This window comes from Vicia villosa, unplaced genomic scaffold (assembly GCF_029867415.1).
Source record: "Vicia villosa cultivar HV-30 ecotype Madison, WI unplaced genomic scaffold, Vvil1.0 ctg.003417F_1_1, whole genome shotgun sequence".
Taxonomy (NCBI): domain Eukaryota; kingdom Viridiplantae; phylum Streptophyta; class Magnoliopsida; order Fabales; family Fabaceae; genus Vicia; species Vicia villosa.
This window is the reverse complement of record NW_026706201.1, coordinates 185,999-204,407: the sequence shown is the minus strand read 5'-3', so window position 1 is coordinate 204,407 and position 18,409 is coordinate 185,999. Positions and strand designations below refer to the sequence as shown.

The following is an 18,409-nucleotide window of genomic DNA, read 5'->3' as shown; positions in this document are numbered from 1 at the left end:
TATCAAGTTCTCCTCTCTTTATACATTGGTTATTGTTGGGTTCGGAAGAACCAAGTTTCTCACTAATTTGTTTCTAATCATCAAGACATACTTGTTCTGGCCTTTTAGTTTAATCAATTTTTGTTCCAGATAATAATTCGAGTCTAGCGCGAGCTACCAACAAGATGTTGCAGCTAGGCAATCTCGACACTAAGGCCGAAGGCTAAGCCTAAGGAGGTAATAAACCCTCTAATCACAATTTCTCCTTGCTTCACCCTGGCCATTTTTTATGAATGGGAGCATAAATGTCGTGATATGGACAGGATGAGGCTGAAAGGTGTAGTGAATAAAATATAATTATTTCATGTTAGCACTGAATATCTTATCGCCTCATCCAAAGACGGTGTGCACTAAGACTTTTTGAAAATACTTGATGGTCTAGTTATGAATGCGAAAATTTTGTTACCTTCCATGTTATACGCAATTTCCCTGATCATTCGCTGCCAGAATGTGCTAAACTCGAGTGTCTAGTGTATCTCTGTGGGAACCCCGTCGATGGAGCGAAAGGTTGTCTGGATTTGCAACATATTACCAATTTCCTTTTGGTTAAACTGAAACTCTCTATTAAACAGTCTAAAATTAGTCTTACTGAAACCTTGTCTAAACCTCATAGCATATATGCATCTAAAGAAACTGAGAAACTAAAGTGTGAGCCTCTCGTAAGTGGGATGGTGTAAACTCGGGAAATAACTCTAACTAATATGGTTGAACATCCAGTTAACACTATGAAATAGACTTAAATCTCTAAGGTAAGATTCTTCAATGTACCTGGTAGGAATTATATTTTGGTTAACAAGCTTTTCAAATTACAATTGTTGTTCCTCGTCCCTGAATTTGATCCCCATATAGACAAAAGCTTCCACTATTTGTGGTTTTGGTGAGGTGGTGGTGTAAATTTTAGATTTTTAGATTAATGATGGTGATATTTCTTATGAAGGATTATTAGTGTGGCTGACGGCCAAATCGTTAGCAGCTCGAGCGGTTGACTTTGGTTTTGAATCTAGAATTTTAAATGCTAACGGTCGTCATCAAGGATGATGCGTAAATCGTAAGAAAATTGGGTCATGCTTCCATTTTGCCTCATGACGATCGTTAACATCACATTTTCAAGTATTGACGACTGTCAGTGCAAATCATGATTGTCATCCCTTATGTGTTTGTTTTCCACTTCTTTGGGCTCATCGAATGCTTAATTTTCTGATTTTCTTCATTATGATTGATCTCTTTATTTGCCTAACTAACTAAATACTTAAAAACTTGATTAAAAACCTGGGTTGCTTCCCACACAGCGCTTTGTTTAAATTCATTTAGCTCAACTTTTCAATTTTCATTATTTTAATGCAGCGCCTTCAATGTGAAGCAGGTGCCCTCTTAACATCCTCTCTTGTCAAATAGTGTTTGAGCCTCTTCCCACTCACTAAAAATGGTCATGTTGACTGGCTCCATACATCCACTTCTCCTTATGGGATTCCTTCTTCACTTGGAATGGACCCGACCATTGCGAGCGGAACTTCCCAAGTAATAATTTCAACTTGGAGTTAAACAATAATATGAGTTCTCTTTCATAAAACTCTCTCCCTGTGATACTATTATCATGGCATCTTTTTGTTTTTTATTTATAAAGCATATGGCATTCTCATAAGTATCTAGCCTAATTTCATCCAATTATTGTAGTTGCAACTTCCTGTTCTCGCGGCAGCTTTAAATCTATATTGAGGGCCTTGCTGGTCCAATATGCTTTATGCCCAATTTCCACCAGCAACGGTACCACTTTCCATAGACAAGTTTGAATAGAATGGTCTGAATAGGCGTTTTGTATGAAGTCTTGTAGGCTCAAAGTCCATCATCAAGCTTTGATTTTTTTATCTTACTAAGTAAGAACAAAATTTATCGATAGCATAGACTATGGACATAAATTTGTTTAAGTGGTAGCATAGTTTATTTGAGCTTCATCTAGAGTTCTACTTGCATAATAGATCACATGCATCTTTTTTCCATCCGTTCTCCCAATACAACACCAACGACATGATCATTTGCATCGCACATAATCTCAAAAGGAAGACTCCAATATGGAGGTTTCATTATTGACGCAGAAATTAGTACATGGTTTAATTTTTTTACAGGACTCGAGGCATTGTTCGTCAAAGATAAACTCAACGCCCATCATAAGAAGACCCGTCATAGGTTCATAAATCTTTGAAAAGTCCGTAATGAAACGCCGATATAAAGAGTGTTCCCTGAAAAGCATCCAACTCATCATTCAGGTGTGTTTCTGATGAATACTCCTTGACGCATTCATCTATGATATCTACTAAGCAGCAAGATTCGTTAATGGATGGGATTTTCATGAACTTATATAAGAGGAACTCAATTTTCTCGTTTCATGTGTCGAAGGTGAGTTTCCCTTTCTTGAAAACGATAATGGCATCAATAGTAGCTAAAAAGGATCTTCCTATGAGGATTTGGATATTAGAGTATTCATTTATGTCCATTACCATAAAGTCAATGGGTATGTACCGCTGCCTTATTTTCAATGGAACGTCTTCTAGTATTCCTAGTGGATATTTTATATATCGATCAACTAGTTGTAAGGATATCTTTGTAGGTTTTAGCTTACCGTAATCGAGGATAGACAGAAGCACCAGACTTATACTCGCACCTAAATCACACAAGGCTTTGTAATTCAAGTGGAATAGCGGGTGCATGACTAGGCGAAAATGTACAATTGTTGTTCTTATAAGAGAAATTGAGATGATTTCTCCAATGAGTATTATAATTTTTGGAGTATGGGTTCCCTTGTTGGGCGTAATGTATTTGGTCTGGGGAGGAATCGGTTAATATTTGGCACTCAACACTAATGTGTTCAGGGGCTCCACTAATTTCACATCTGGGGATCACGGAGGCTACGGTAGTTATGGGAGTGATGGTTAAGTTATCCTGATTCTGATACAACATATCTACTTTCACGTTTATGTGGTCGAAGTTACTAACTTCGCATGATCCACATTTCGATTGAGTTTTCTTGACAGGAAAGTGTTCGCTCCCCCATTGGTAATAGTTTTGAGCTATGTCTTCTTTAAGATCATAGGCGTCAGTGAACGGCTTATTCATGAGAGCCCCTCATGCGGCGGCATCCATGGTCACTCTCGTGTTATAGAGCAGACCATTGTAGGAGGTGTGGATTATCAGCCATTTCTCTTATCAATGATATGGACATACACTCATCAGCTCCTTGAATCACTCTCATGCTTCGAAGAATAATTCATTGTCTGTCTGCCTAATGTAGGTAATCTTGTTCCTAAGTTGCATCGTCTTGCTCGGCGGGAAATATCTATTGAGAAACATTGTCCTAAGCTCATTCCATGCCGTAAAGGAATTCGACGACAGGGATTATAGTCACGCTCTAGCTCTATCTCTAAGAGAGAATGAGAATAAGCAAAGTCGAATGGCTTCGGGATCAATGCCATTATTCTGAAGCATGTCAGCGAATTGCACAAAGACAGAGTGGAAATTCATATCCTCCGTTGCATTTTCGGAAAATTGGTTTTGTTGCACTATTTGCAGCAGAGAGGGTTTTAGTTTGATGCAAGGCGAACACTGCTTGAATGGTGTTTCTTAAGCGGGCGATTGTCATTCTCAACCATCTCTTTTTGAATTTGTTGTAATATGTGTCTTACGAAAAAGGTAGCGCTCAATTTCTTCAATTGGCTAGACTAAATAAAAACAAAAAATTGATTAATCTATAAGGTTAAATAACAAAATCACGATATTGAAAAATTCAGTCCTTGACAACAGCACCAAAAATTTGTTATGGGCCGTAAGTATACAACAATATCAATATAGTATAAAAAACATCGTGTCCACATAGACCACATAGACCAATTAACGAGTATTACTATATATATTATCTTGTTCCTATGTTTATCTAAGGCTACGTGAAATACTTGTTCTTGTGCAAACAAATTGAAATAATAAATTTAATTTAATAATAACAACAAGAGACCAAAACAATAATTTTTTCTACTTAAGTCATTCATACAATTTTTCTAGCATTTAATTATATTCGCGCTTGATAAATGATAATCTCTCATCTCACTTCCTTACTTCTTAGGGGTTTTCACCACTATTGTGTTTTTTAAAATGCCTTCAATTTTCATAAATTTATTTTCGAAAGTACTTTTTTTATTTAATTTAAATTATTTCGTAGGTACATTTACAGAATTTATTTTTAACGTTATTTAAACGGTTATGTAGATGCATCTATAAAACAATTCAACGTTAAATAAAAAAAATCACTTTTTAATATACACTTTGGAAATTAGGAGGTAAAAATGAAATTTTTTCAAATACCTAAGAGTATTATAATATTATAAAAGAGATTGTGATATTTTCTAATAAATTGCTGACGATTCATGGATTTACCAAAATAAACAGTAACGATGAATTGGATTCATATTAGTGTCTGCATACATTTCTTGTATTTTGTTCACTTTGCATCCAAATTCTCTGGAAAACATAATGATGCATTTTTTATTCAACGGTTACCATTTATTATACTAAAGGACTTAGTACCTAATTATAAATAATAAAATATTATTATTAAAAAGCAATATGTTAATATTATTTGCATGTTAAGGCAGTTTAATTGGTAACTCTTATAATTTAAAAAAATTTACATAGAGACTAAATACATCGTTTATTCAATTAATATAAAAGGTTAAAATTTACTCATAAATAAAAAAGAATGGAATATATTTTATTAAAATCACATGCATTATATATATATATATATATATATATATATATATATATATATATATATATATATATATATATATATATATATATATATATACCTCAAAATTACGATTTCTTAATACATCCCATGACTCTCTTATACACCGCGCAAAATTTTAAAAATTCCTCTAATTTCCATAAATATATTTTCGGAAGCACCCCATTTTCAAAAAAAATTTGATATTTTGCATAGATGTATCTACGGAAGCGTTAAAACATAGTGGAACATCTAATATATTTTTTTCTTTTGTATCATCTATATTTAATATTATGAACATTCTTAAAATATTGTTTTTTATTTTGTATATATGGTAAGTACAGTAATAATTTAATAAAATTAATATTCTTTTATTTTATTTTATAATAAATGTGTAAAACAAATTATACTATTTTTTCAATGCATAATTAATTGCTGACGATATCATGGATTTACGAAAATATGTAACTATGAATTGGATACATAGTGTCTCCATTCATTTCTTGACATTTTCTTCACACTATAGCTACTTCCAAATTCTCTCTGTAGCTTATGCATTTTTTATTCAACAGTTACCATTTATTCACTTACTAAAGGAGTAGTACCTAAAATTATAAATAATAAAATACTATCTAAAAATCAATACAGCTAAACATTATTCATTATTCGCTTGTCTCAAATTCAAACAACTATATATATACTTTAAAGTGGTTTCTACATATTTGTTTTACCAAATATGAATGGAAATTTATCATAGACAAAAACTGTAAATGGTTTTTTTCTTCCGTTTTTATTATTTTACTATATGAGTAATAACTAAATGAAAATGAGATAGAGACAGCGTTTAATGATTTGGCCTGTTCTAGATACTTTTGTAAAGGATAGTATATCCAACCGAACCTAGACAGGAATCTGGTAAGATTCAGTTAGATGCAACATTGAAATCTGGCTGAGCAATGACAGCGCACTACAGATGTTTCTATAGTACTACTATATTGTATAGTAGTAATTTTTTTTGTAAATTTTGCCAAAAGGATATATGGACGTTATGCCTTAGGAGACAATATTTATTTATTTATAACATTATTTTTGCATGTTTGTATTTTTTTTTAGTTTTTTATTGTGCTTTTTTTAATCCCTGTCAGTCAGGCGAGATCTGAGGAGAGTTGGGACTTGCTTTCGACCACTGTAGTAACACTGTAGTTTCCACAATTTATTTGCTACAAAGAACAGTAAATCATATTCGTTTAAAGTGTAAATAACTCCAACTCTTTCGTAAGGCTACGTATGACGGTTTGTTATGAGCATGTCGTGTTAAGATGAACGCGTTGTCTAGGAAAACTGGCGAGCCAGTTTGATGTGGCTTTAATTGGAACGTATTTGCGTAAGCGAAATATTGGTTCAGTTTGATGTTTCCATATGTTGGATTTGTACTGGTGACACATGAGCCTCGCTTCAGACAGTTATGCTTTCAACTGCACCCTGTAAGGATTTCGTATAGAACCAGCTAGACGCGGTCATGCCATAAATCACACTTGTAATGATTTGCATGTCCATGAGGTGATTAGCTCAGATCGAGGTGGACGTCTCTAGGCTCCACCACTCACGTCCCTTGGATTTTCTATATTTGAATGAGGGGTGTGCCATCTACGCAAGATTACGTGTAGTTCTTTGACGAGGGGTATTTGAATGATGTATTCTGACATGCAAAACGTCTCTGATAGCACCCCTGAGGGAATTGGTCAGACGTGTAAAGTGCCTACGATAGATCACCTAAATTCTGAAGGCGCGCAAGGTGTTGCGGGGAATTGATTAATGTAGTCAGACGTGTAAAGTGTCTCTGACAGCATCCATTGACTTCGAATACGGGCAAGGCTCCGTAGGGATTTGATTGCTTGGGTCAGATTGCTTGAATTGGACCTTTGGCCGACACAAAACATTATTATTAATTTTGTATGCTTTATTATTCTTATACTTAGATATAAATATATGGTTGTTAACTTATATTAAAAAGAGAATGAAGGTTTTATTGGATAAGTGTGTGGTGGAGGAAAATCGGCATTTGTGGAAGGGCGTTTTAATATAGATAATGCGATGATAGCTATCGATGTCATTCATGCTCTTAAGAGGAAGACAAAAGTTAATAAGGCTCATATGGCTCTCAAAATTGACATTAGTAAGGCGTATGATAGAGTGGATTAAGGCTTTTTGTAACACCCTTCTAAACCCCGCGGAAAATGAACAATAATCAGAGTAAAACATGAAAAAGGGTATTACAACTCCAATAAAATAAACAATTATTCATGTCATGCCATAAAAGGAACGATAAACCAAAATTATCCAGATAACATGTTAACACAGCGGAATATTCTTAACGTTTGAATAATTAAACATCCGGAGTCGGAGACTCATAATTCAACCATAAAACAATTAGCCAAAAACAAGGGTTTATCAGGTAACTCTAAATAACGCCCCTAGTGTTATACGACCAGAGCATGACACAGACCCAACTGACTCAAACGGATTTACTTTGCGAGCTAATCCTCACCAAGCACAAAAGCTAGTCCTTAATCTGAAAAATAACAACAGTAAGGGTGAGTCTCATTCACATTTAACCAATGTTATAGGCTATAAATAATAAAATATCAATCGCATATGATTCACCCAATTACAGTTATGATCAGATCCACCACAACATAATTAATCACAACAATTACACAATCATCACATATCATAACATTGGACAATCTTCCATTCATGTTATAATAATACAAGTAGCCTAATACAATGCAACTATATGCATGTGGTACCAAACATGGGATAACCCATCTCACCGATCCACCACCATAAGGATTCGGTTACTTCTCTCACTAATTCCGCACAATGGGAATTAGCTACCGCTGTCCCACCACCATAAGGGATACAGCTCACGACATATGATTATGAAATGCATGCATCACATACAGCATGCTAATCATCAACACCAATCAACTAAGTATCATAATCCTCAACCAACTCAACAATTAATAGCCACACACATAGTTATGCCATTTCTCAACCATAACAAACATATATTTTACATCAACAATATATGTATATCAATCACCAGTTACAACCACTGCAGCATAGCAGATAAAACATTTACCAATGTACTTGTACGCATAAACCATCACAACCAAATAAAATCGAGTGTTTTAAAATAAATCGAGTCACGACTAAAAACACCATTTTATCGTATAAATCATTTAATTAGCTTCTCCGTGCTCGAAACGGCACTAAAAATGGTCATACGGTTTAAAAGTTACACATCTTTAAACTTTATCCAAGAAAACAATTATCACTACAGCACGCGGCGCCACACACAGTCCGCAGCGCGTAACGAATATAAAATACGCCTTCGCAGCGCAAACAAAGGTTCGCGGGGCGAAACGAGAAAGGAATTACGCCTTCGCGGCTCGACTAATGTCCGTGGCGCGTACTGAGTACATCAATTTTCCCTGCGCCTTCTGCCAAGCAATTCGCGGCGCCAACCCCTGGACGCGGCACGAACTGGCGATTTCCAGGAATCCGAATTGCAGAAAACAGCCTACGATTTTGTCCTTATTTCACCGAATCATTACCAAACCGTTTCCATTTTTACCAGATTTCACGTACAGTAAAACAACGCATATTATAACACACATCTAGCACACAATAAGCATCTATTAACATCATATCAATATCTAACATCTAGAATTTACCAAATCGTGTAACTTTCATCAAATTATCTCAACCCCAACCTAACATCCTAAAACCTAAACATAACCCAATTGATACAAACAACATGCTCAATCTATCCTACTATCTATAATCCCATAATAGAAGTTAAACGGAAGAGTCCCCCCTTACCTAAAGGTTGATTCTTCGTTCTTCCTCGCTTCTCTGCTCTTTCACGTTTAGACTTCACTTCTCCTTTGGTTCTATTTTCACAAATCCTTCTTTTTTTTCTATTTTATGAAAATAAGTTTATTATTAGCAATGGCCTTCATAACTGACACCCCCCTTCTACTAAAAGCGACACTGGCCCATTAGCCTCATTATTCCATTTTTCTCACTTAACTCAACTAATTCTAATATTTAATCCAAAAATCAATTAAATTAAATAAAGAATTTTATGGGGTGTTACAACTCTCCCCCACTAGAAAAGTTTTCGTCCTCGAAAACATACCTTAGGCAAAGAGTTCCGGGTAGGAGTCCTTCATCTGACTTTCCAGTTCCCAAGTAACATTTTCACCTGCCGGTCCTCCCCAAGCTACTCTGATCAACGCTATCTCCTTGCCACACAATTGTTTCAGTTTCCGATCTTCAATCCTCATAGGCAAAGCTTCGACTGTCAGATTATCCTTTACCTGTACATCATCTACTTGGATCACATGAGATGGATCAGCAATGTATTTCCTCAACTGTGATACGTGGAATACATCGTGCAGATTCGCAAGCGTTGGTGGCAACGCAATACGGTAAGCCACCTCTCCAACCCTTTCTGTAATCTGATACGGACCAATGAAACACGGAGTCAACTTCCTTGATTTCAGTGCTCTACCAACACCAGTCGTAGGAGTCACCCTCAAGAACACATGATCTCCTTCTCGAAATTCAAGTGTCCTTCGTCTTTTATCATGGTAGCTCTTCTGGCGACTCTGAGAAGCCTTCATCTTCTCCTGAATCAATTTAATCTTCTCCGTAGTCTCTTGTACAATTTCTGGTCCAATCACCGTACTCTCACCAGATTCATACCAACACAAAGGTGTTCTACATCTCCTACCATACAAAGCTTCAAATGGAGCCATACCAATGCTCGAATGAAAACGATTGTTGTAGGTAAATTCAATCAACGACAAATAACTATCCCATGCACCACCTTTTTCCAATACACAGGCACGCAACAGATCTTCCAATGATTGAATTGTCCTTTCAGTCTGACCATCAGTCTGCGGATGATAAGCAGAACTCAACCTCAATTTAGTACCCAAAGCCTTCTGCAAACCTTCCCAGAATCGAGATGTAAACCTTGGATTTCTATCTGACACGATACTGGAAGGGATACCATGTAAACATACTATCTTCTCAATATACAATTGAGCTAACCTCTCCATCGGGTAATCCATTCTCATCGGTATAAAGTGAGCAGACTTCGTCAATCTGTCCACAATAACCCAAATAGCTTCACAATTCTTCACCGTCCTCAGCAAACCAGAAACAAAATCCATAGATATACTATCCCACTTCCAGTCAGGAATAAATAACGGTTGCATAGCTCCATACGGCTTCTGATGTTCAATCTTCGACTTCTGGCAAGTCAAACAAGCATAAACAAATTCAGCTATTTCCTTTTTCATTCCAGGCCACCAAAACAGCTTCTTTAAGTCATGATACATCTTGGTAGCACCAGGATGAATACTCAATCCACTACGATGTCCTTCTTCAAGAATGCTCTTCCTCAATTCGGAAACATCAGGAACACAAACACGATTGCCAAACCTCATTATACCATTCTCGTCGATTCTGAATTCACCTCCTTTACCTTGGTTAATCCGAGTCAACTTATCAACCAACTCTACATCAGTCTTCTGACCCTCTCGAATTTCTTTAAGAATACCACTAATCAGCTTCAGCATACCCAATTTAACACTGTTAGGAGTGTCTTCGCATACTAAACTCAAATCTTTGAATTGTTCAATTAAGTCCAATTCCCTCACCATCAACATAGACATATGCAAGAACTTCCTACTCAAAGCATCAGCAACAACGTTTGCTTTACCCGGATGGTAATTCAGTCCAAAATCATAATCCTTGAGAAATTCTAACCATCACCTTTGTCTCATATCTAGCTCTTTTTGATCAAAGAGATACTTCAGACTCTTGTGATCAATAAATACTTCAAACCTCGAACCATACAGATAATTCCTCCACAGTTTCAACACAAATACTACTGCTGCCAACTCTAAGTCGTGAGTCGGGTAATTCTCCTCATGCACTTTGAGTTGTCTCGACGCATAAGCGACTACCTGTCGATTCTGCATTAGTACACCTCCTAATCCCATCAAAGAAGCGTCACAATAAACAACAAAAGATTCCGCCAGATTTGGAAAAATCAAGATCAGCGAACTAGTCAGCCTCCTCTTCAACTCTTAGAATCCTTCTTCACATTTCGAATCCTAGATGAACGCTTGACCCTTCCTAGTCAACTTAGTTAACGGCAACGCTAACTTTGAAAAACCTTCAATGAACTTCCTATAGTAACCCGCAAGACCAAGGAAACTACGGATTTCAGAAACTGACTTCGGAGATTCCCATTGAGACACTGCTTCTACTTTCGTTGGGTCAACGGCAGTACCATCTTTAGAAATTACATGCCCAAGAAAGCTTACTTCACTTAGCCAGAACTCACACTTTGACAGTTTCGCATAAAGTTTCTTTTCCTTCAATAGTTCCAATACCACTCTTAGATGCTCTGCATGTTCTTCTTCACTCTTAGAATATATTAGAATATCATCGATAAATACCACCACGAATTGATCTAGGTAAGGATGGAAGATCCTATTCATATACTCCATGAAAACCCCGGCGCATTAGTTACTCCAAATGGCATCACTGTATATTCGTAATGACCATACCTCGTTCTAAATGCCGTTTTTTGAATATCGTCCGTCTTCACCCGAATCTGATGATATCCCGACCTCAAGTCAATTTTTCTGAACACGCTTGCACCAACCAGTTGATCCATCAAATCATCAATCCTCGATAATGGATACCGATTCTTGATAGTAACTTTATTCAGCTGCCTATAATCCACACACAATCTCATAGAGCCTTCTTTCTTCTTTACCAACAACACCGGCGCACCCCACGACGACACACTAGGACGAATGAATTCTTTCTCTAGCAATTCCTCTAACTGACTCTTCAACTCAGCTAACTCAGATGCCGACATACGATACAGCGCCATCGACACAGGACTAGTTCCAGGAACTAACTCAATAGCAAATTCTACCTCCCTCTCTGGCGGTAACTCTCTTACATCTTCTTGAAAAACTTCTGGAAATTCACATACTACCGGTAAGTCACTAATCACCGCTTTCTTTTTCACTTCCATAGATGCAATCAACATAAACACATCAGCCCCGTCCTTCATTGCTTCATCCACTTGTCTAGTCGTCATCGCTAAATCCTCAACACTGACATCTTCAGGAAAAATAACCGTCTTCGTGAAACAGTTGATATGAACTCGATTGAATTGCAAACAGTTCATACCCAGGATAACATCGAGTTGTTCCAACGGAAGCCACACTAAGTCCATTCCGAATTCTCTACCAAAAATATCAATTGGACAGTTCAAACAAGCAAACGAAGTAGTCACTGAGCCCGACGTAGGAGTTTCAATGATCATACTTCCATTAATATCAGATATTTCCAAGTTCAGTCGTTTAGCACAATCCAACGAAATAAACGAGTGAGTTGCTCCAGTATCTATAATTGCAATTAAAGGAGTGCCATGGATAAAACACGTACCTTTAATCAATCGATCCTCTAGAGTAGTCTCTGAACCTGATAAAGCGAAAACTTTACCCCCAGCTTGATTCTTCTTTGGCTTAGGACACTGTGGACTAATATGACCTTCTTCACCGTAGTTATAACAAGTTACAGTCTTTCCTTTGCACTCAACAGCAATGTGGCCTGCCTTACCACACCTATAGCACTTTTCTCTTCACTTTTGCATTCGTGAACACGATGTCCAGGTTCCCCACACTTAAAGCACTTAACAGGAGCACCAGAGTCTCCCCCACTAGGCTTCCTCCAACCTCCAGCTTTTTGGTTACCTTTACCATATGGCTTACCACGGTCCATAGGCTTCTTCCCTTTCTTGTCGACCAACTCGCGAGAGTGTGACGACTTCAGCTTGAGATTATCCTCTTCATAGATTCTACTACAATCCACCAAGTCAGTAAACCGACGAATCCTTTGATACCTGATACCCTGCTTAATTTCATCACGGTGACCATTATCGAACTTAACACACTTCGAGAACTCACTAGCCTCATCATTGTTGTAGTGGACATAATACTTCGCCAGTTCAACAAACTTGGACGCATACTCCAGCACGGTCATGTTACCTTGCGTCAGCTCCAAAAATTCAACCTCTTTCCTGCCCCTAACATCCTCAGGAAAGTACCTCCACAAGAATTCTCGCTTGAACACAGCCCAAGTAATTGCTACACCTGCAGCTTCAAGTTCATCCCTACTAGCCATCCACCAATCATCAGCTTCTTCAGACAGCATGTGAGTACCATATCTCACCTTCAGATTTTATGTACAATCGATCACTCGGAAAATCCTTTCAATTTCCTTCAGCCACCTCTGAGCGCCTTCGGGATCGTGAGTGCCTTTGAACAATGGAGGATTGTTCCTCTGAAAACTGTTCAGCTTCCTGTCAGCACCAATACCAGCTCCATTGGCATTCCCTCCCAGCACACCAGCAATCATACCCAGAGCCTCAGCAATCGCGTCGTCGTTTCTTCCTCCTCTTCCGGCAATTGTTCTGCTAAATATAAAACAATATTTATTAGAACAAGAAGTATCGATAGTGTCAACCTTACACTAATCGCATACGAGGGATTAACTGACACTAAGACTCTGACTCAAACGACCGACTATGCTCTGATACCACTATTGTAACACCCATCTAAACCCCGCGGAAAATTAACAATAATCAGAGTAAAACATGAAAAAGGGTATTACAACTCCAATAAAATAAATAATTATTCATGTCATGCCATAAAAGGAACGATAAACCAAAATTATCTTGATAACATGTTAACACAGCGGAATATTCTTAATGTCTGAATAATTAAACATCCGGAGTCGGAGACTCATAATTCAACCATAAAACAGTTAGCCAAAAACAAGGGTTTATCAGGTAACTCTAAATAACGTCCCCAGTGTTACACGACTAGAGCATGACACAGACCCAACTGACTCAAACGGATTTACTTTACGAGCTAATCCTCACCAAGCACAAAAGCTAGTCCTCAATCTGAAAAATAACAACAGTAAGGGTGAGTCTCATTCACATTTAACCAATGTTATAGGCTATAAATAATAAAATATCAATCGCATATGATTCACCCAATTACAGTTATGATCAGATCCACCACAACATAATTAATCACAACAATTACACAATCATCTCATATCATAACATTGGATAATCTTCCATTCATGTTATAATAATACAAGTAGCCTAATGCAATGCAACTATATGCATGTGGTACCAAACATGGGATAACCCATCTCACCGATCCACCACCATAAGGATTCGGTTACTTCTCTCACTAATTCCGCACAATGGGAATTAGCTACCGCTATCCCACCACCATAAGGGATACAGCTCACGACATATGATTATGAAATGCATGCATCACATACAGCATGCTAATCATCAACACCAATCAACTGAGTATCATAATCCTCAACCAACGCAACAATTAATAGCAACACACATAGTTATGCCATTTCTCAACCATAACAAACATATATTTTACATCAACAATATATGTATATCAATCACCAGTTACAACCACTGCATCATAACAGATAAAACATTTACCAATGTACCTATACGCATAAACCATCACAACCAAATAAAATCGAGTGTTTTAAAATAAATCGAGTCACGACTCAAAACACCATTTTATCGTAGAAATCATTTAATTAGCTTCGCCGTGCTTGAAACGGCACTAAAAACGGTCATACGGTTTAAAAGTTACACATCTTTAAACTTTTTCCAAGAAAACAACTATCGCACGCTGCGCCACACACAGTCCGCAGCGCGTAACGAATAGAAAATACGCCTTCGCCGTGCAAACAAAGGTTCGCGGCGCGAAACGAGAAAGGAATTACGCCTTCGCGGCGCGACTAATGTCCGCGGCGCATACTGAGTACATCAATTTTCCCTGCGCCTTCTGCCAAGCAGTTCGCGGCGCCAACCCCTGGAATCCGAAATGCAGAAAACAACCTACGATTTTGTCCTTATTTCACCGAATCATTACCAAACCGATTCCATTTTTACCGGATTTCACGTACAGTAAAACAACGCATATTATAACACACATCTAGCACATAATAAGCATCTATTAACATCATATCAGTATCTAACATCTACAATTCACCAAATCGTGTAACTTTCATCAAATTATCCCAACCCCAACCTAACATCCTAAAACCTAAACATAACCCAATTGATACAAACAACATGCTCAATCTATCCTACTATCTATAATCCCATAATAGAAGTTAAACGGAAGAGTCCCCCCTTACCTGAAGGTTGATTCTTCGTTCTTCCTCGCTTCTCTGCTTTTTCACGTTCAGACTTCACTTCTCCTTTGGTTCTATTTTCATAAATCCTTCTTTTTTTTCTATTTTATGAAAATAAGTTTATTATTAGCAATGGGCTTCATAACTGACACCCCCTTCTACTAAAAGCGACACTGGCCCATTAGCCTCATTATTCCATTTTTCTCACTTAACTCAACTAATTCTAATATTTAATCCAAAAATCAATTAAATTAAATAAAGAATTTTATGGGGTGTTACACTTTTAAAGAGGTATGCTATCTCAGATGGGTTTTGCAGAAAGGTGGATTCATTGGATTATGATGTGTGTTACTTTGGTGCACTATACTATTCTAGTTAATACGGATCGTATTGGACCAATTCAACCAGGTAGAGGATTGAATGTCTCCTTAGCTCTTTATTCTAGTCTCTAAAGGTCTTCTAGCTCTCATAAAAGGAGCAATGGAGCATGGTAACATTCATGAGATCCAGATATGTAGAGGGGCACCCAGTGTGTCTCATCTACTTTTTGCTGACAATTGTTTTTTATTTTGGAGGGAAAATTTAACCGAAGTGAGAATTCTCATGAAGTTGCTCAATACTTATGCAAAGGATTCAGGTCAGGAGATTAATTTGACAAAGTCGGAAGTACTTTTTAGTCATAACATGACCAAACCAACTTAGGAGGATTTGGCTCGTATCATGGGAATTCGTCATGTCTTGGGAAACGGAAAGTATCTAGGTTTGCCCTCAATGATTGGTAGGAATAAGAAGGACACGTTCTCTTTTATCAAGGATCATATTTGGAATAGAATTAATTCTTTGAGAGGTTGGTCGTTATCGAAGGCAGGGAAAGAAGTTATGATAAAATCGATCCTTCAATCAATCTCAGCCTATATAATGAGCATCTTTATCCTCCTAGGTACGGTAATTAATGACATAGAGAAGATGTTGAATTATTTCTGGTGGGGGGTAGTAATAACAGTGGAATACGATGGATGTCATGGGGGAAGTTAGCTTGTACTAAGAAGGAAGGTGGATTGAGATTCAGAGATTTTAAAGCCTTTAACATGGCTATGGTTGCTAAACATGGTTGACATCTACTGACAAAACCTCATGCTCTTGCTTCCAGAATCTCCAAAGCAATGTATCATCATATAACTTCTTTCTTTGATGCTAATCTTAGTTATAATTCAAGTTTTTCTTGGTGGAGTATTTGGAAAGCTAGAGAGATTTTAAACTTGGGTTGCAGGTGGATCATTGGGGACGGTAGTCATATCATGGCAAATAATGAACCTTGGCTTCGGGGGATAACAAATGGGTGTATGAGTGGATTCCAAAAGCAAGGTGCATATGATGTTACTATTAAAATTTTAATGTTTCCTAATGTAAGACAATGGGATACGAGGGCCATAAGAGAGTTGTTTGACTATGCAGATTCTGAAGAAATTTTATAGTTCTCATTGTTGGAGGGAGTTAAAATATATAGGTTAATTTAAAAAAAAAAAGCAAAATGGTACTTTTAATGTGCGATCTGGATAAAAAATGTGGCATAACTCTCACAGAAAGCATGTTATTGGTATAGTGGAGGGGGATTGATGTAGCCTCTAGAACATTAAAGCTCATCCTAGAGTTAAACATCTCTTGAGGAGAACTTGTAGGGGTTGTTTACCGACTCATTTTAGACTCCAACAACATAATGTTTTGTGCCCGTCAGTATGACAGCTTTATGAGGATAGTATTAAAGATGATTGGCACCTATTTTTTGTGGATGTAGCGCGACTAGTTAGTGTTAGAAGGCAATAGATTTGTGTGCTCTAATAGATTCCTGTGTTCGCTCTTTTAATGATGCTAAGTCTCTTATTCTTGATATCTGTAAAATGGAGGATATGAGGGTTAGCGGTAGATTTGTTGTTATGATAGATGCTATATGGAAAAATAGGAATGATCTTATTTGGCATAATGAATGTGAGGAAGCCTCTAAACTAGGTTTATGTGTTTCATAGGTGGGAAGATTGTTCTACAGCCCAAGAATATCATGATAACAATATTTACCATCATCATATTACAGCTTGGTATCCTCATTCCAAAGGTTGCTTGAAATGCAACGTAGATGCAACTTTTAATAATCACCATGGAACTACGAATAGAGGTTGGTGTATGCGTCGTAATCTAGGAAATCTCATTATTCCATGTAGCTTGGGATTCAGGTACCCTTTCTGTCATTGAATCGGAAGCTATTGTAACACCCCATATTTTCTAATTTTAATTTAATCGGAAATTAAATTATTATTTAGAATTATTTAGTATTTTGTTGAATTATTGGAGAATTATGGATTAAGGGCCATTGGGCTGGAATGGTGAGATAAGTAATATGGGGGTGCTAAGTGAGTAAACCCGTTACTAATTATTTTATGTTTTCATAAAATAAAGGAAATAAGGAAAATTGGGAAAAAGGAAAAAGGAACGTGAAAAGCAGAGCAGAGGAGATGAGTGATTGGAAAGCTGATACGTGAAAGAGGAACAGAAGAGGAAAAGGGCTAATCAAGATCTTTGGCTAAGGTAAGGGGGGACTCTTCCGGTTAACATCTTTTATCGTATTATAGATGATAGGACTGATTTAGAGGCATTGTTTGTGTCAATTGGTTATATGCTAGATTGGGGTTTTGGGATGATTTTGAAGGGAATTGTATGATTTGATGAATGGTATGATTATATGATTGTTATGGTGATTAAATGATTCCCTTTGTGTGTTATATTTACGTTATAACATGTATGTGGCTGATATGGTGGTATTTGAGGTTCATAACATAACTTGGTTTGGTTTTGGGGATTTTGGGGTAAATTCCGTAATGCTGTCAAACGCGATGAAAGCTCTGACTTTTGCCAGTTCGCGCCGCAAAGGTAGGTGCGCGCCGCGAAGGCGTACTTGTTTTCTTGCATCGCGCCGCGTGCATAGGTTGGCGCCGCGAACGTGTTTGTGTGCTTCAGGTCGCGCCGCGAACTTTGGTTGCGCCGCGTGCTGTAGCGATAACTGTTTTCTTGTAAAAAGTTAAAGATGTGTAACTTTCAAACCGTAAGTCCGTTTTAGACGCCGTTTTGGACGTTGTTCCTTAAATTGAATGTTCTACCATATGAAATAAATATAACAACAATAACTTGATTCTATTTTGAAAAGTATCGTTTTCTCCAAATGTGGTTATTCTTGTTTTGCATAGTTGATGC

The 18,409-nt window shown here is 37.2% G+C and overlaps 1 non-coding gene across 1 annotated transcript; it reads left to right on the top strand.

The window, feature by feature from the left end:
• The first annotated feature begins 3,238 nt into the window (after window positions 1–3,238).
• Window positions 3,239–3,345, top strand: LOC131640952 (small nucleolar RNA R71). Its single transcript, XR_009295387.1, has one exon. It is a non-coding gene; the product is annotated as a small nucleolar RNA R71 (small nucleolar RNA).
• The last annotated feature ends 15,064 nt before the right edge of the window (window positions 3,346–18,409 follow it).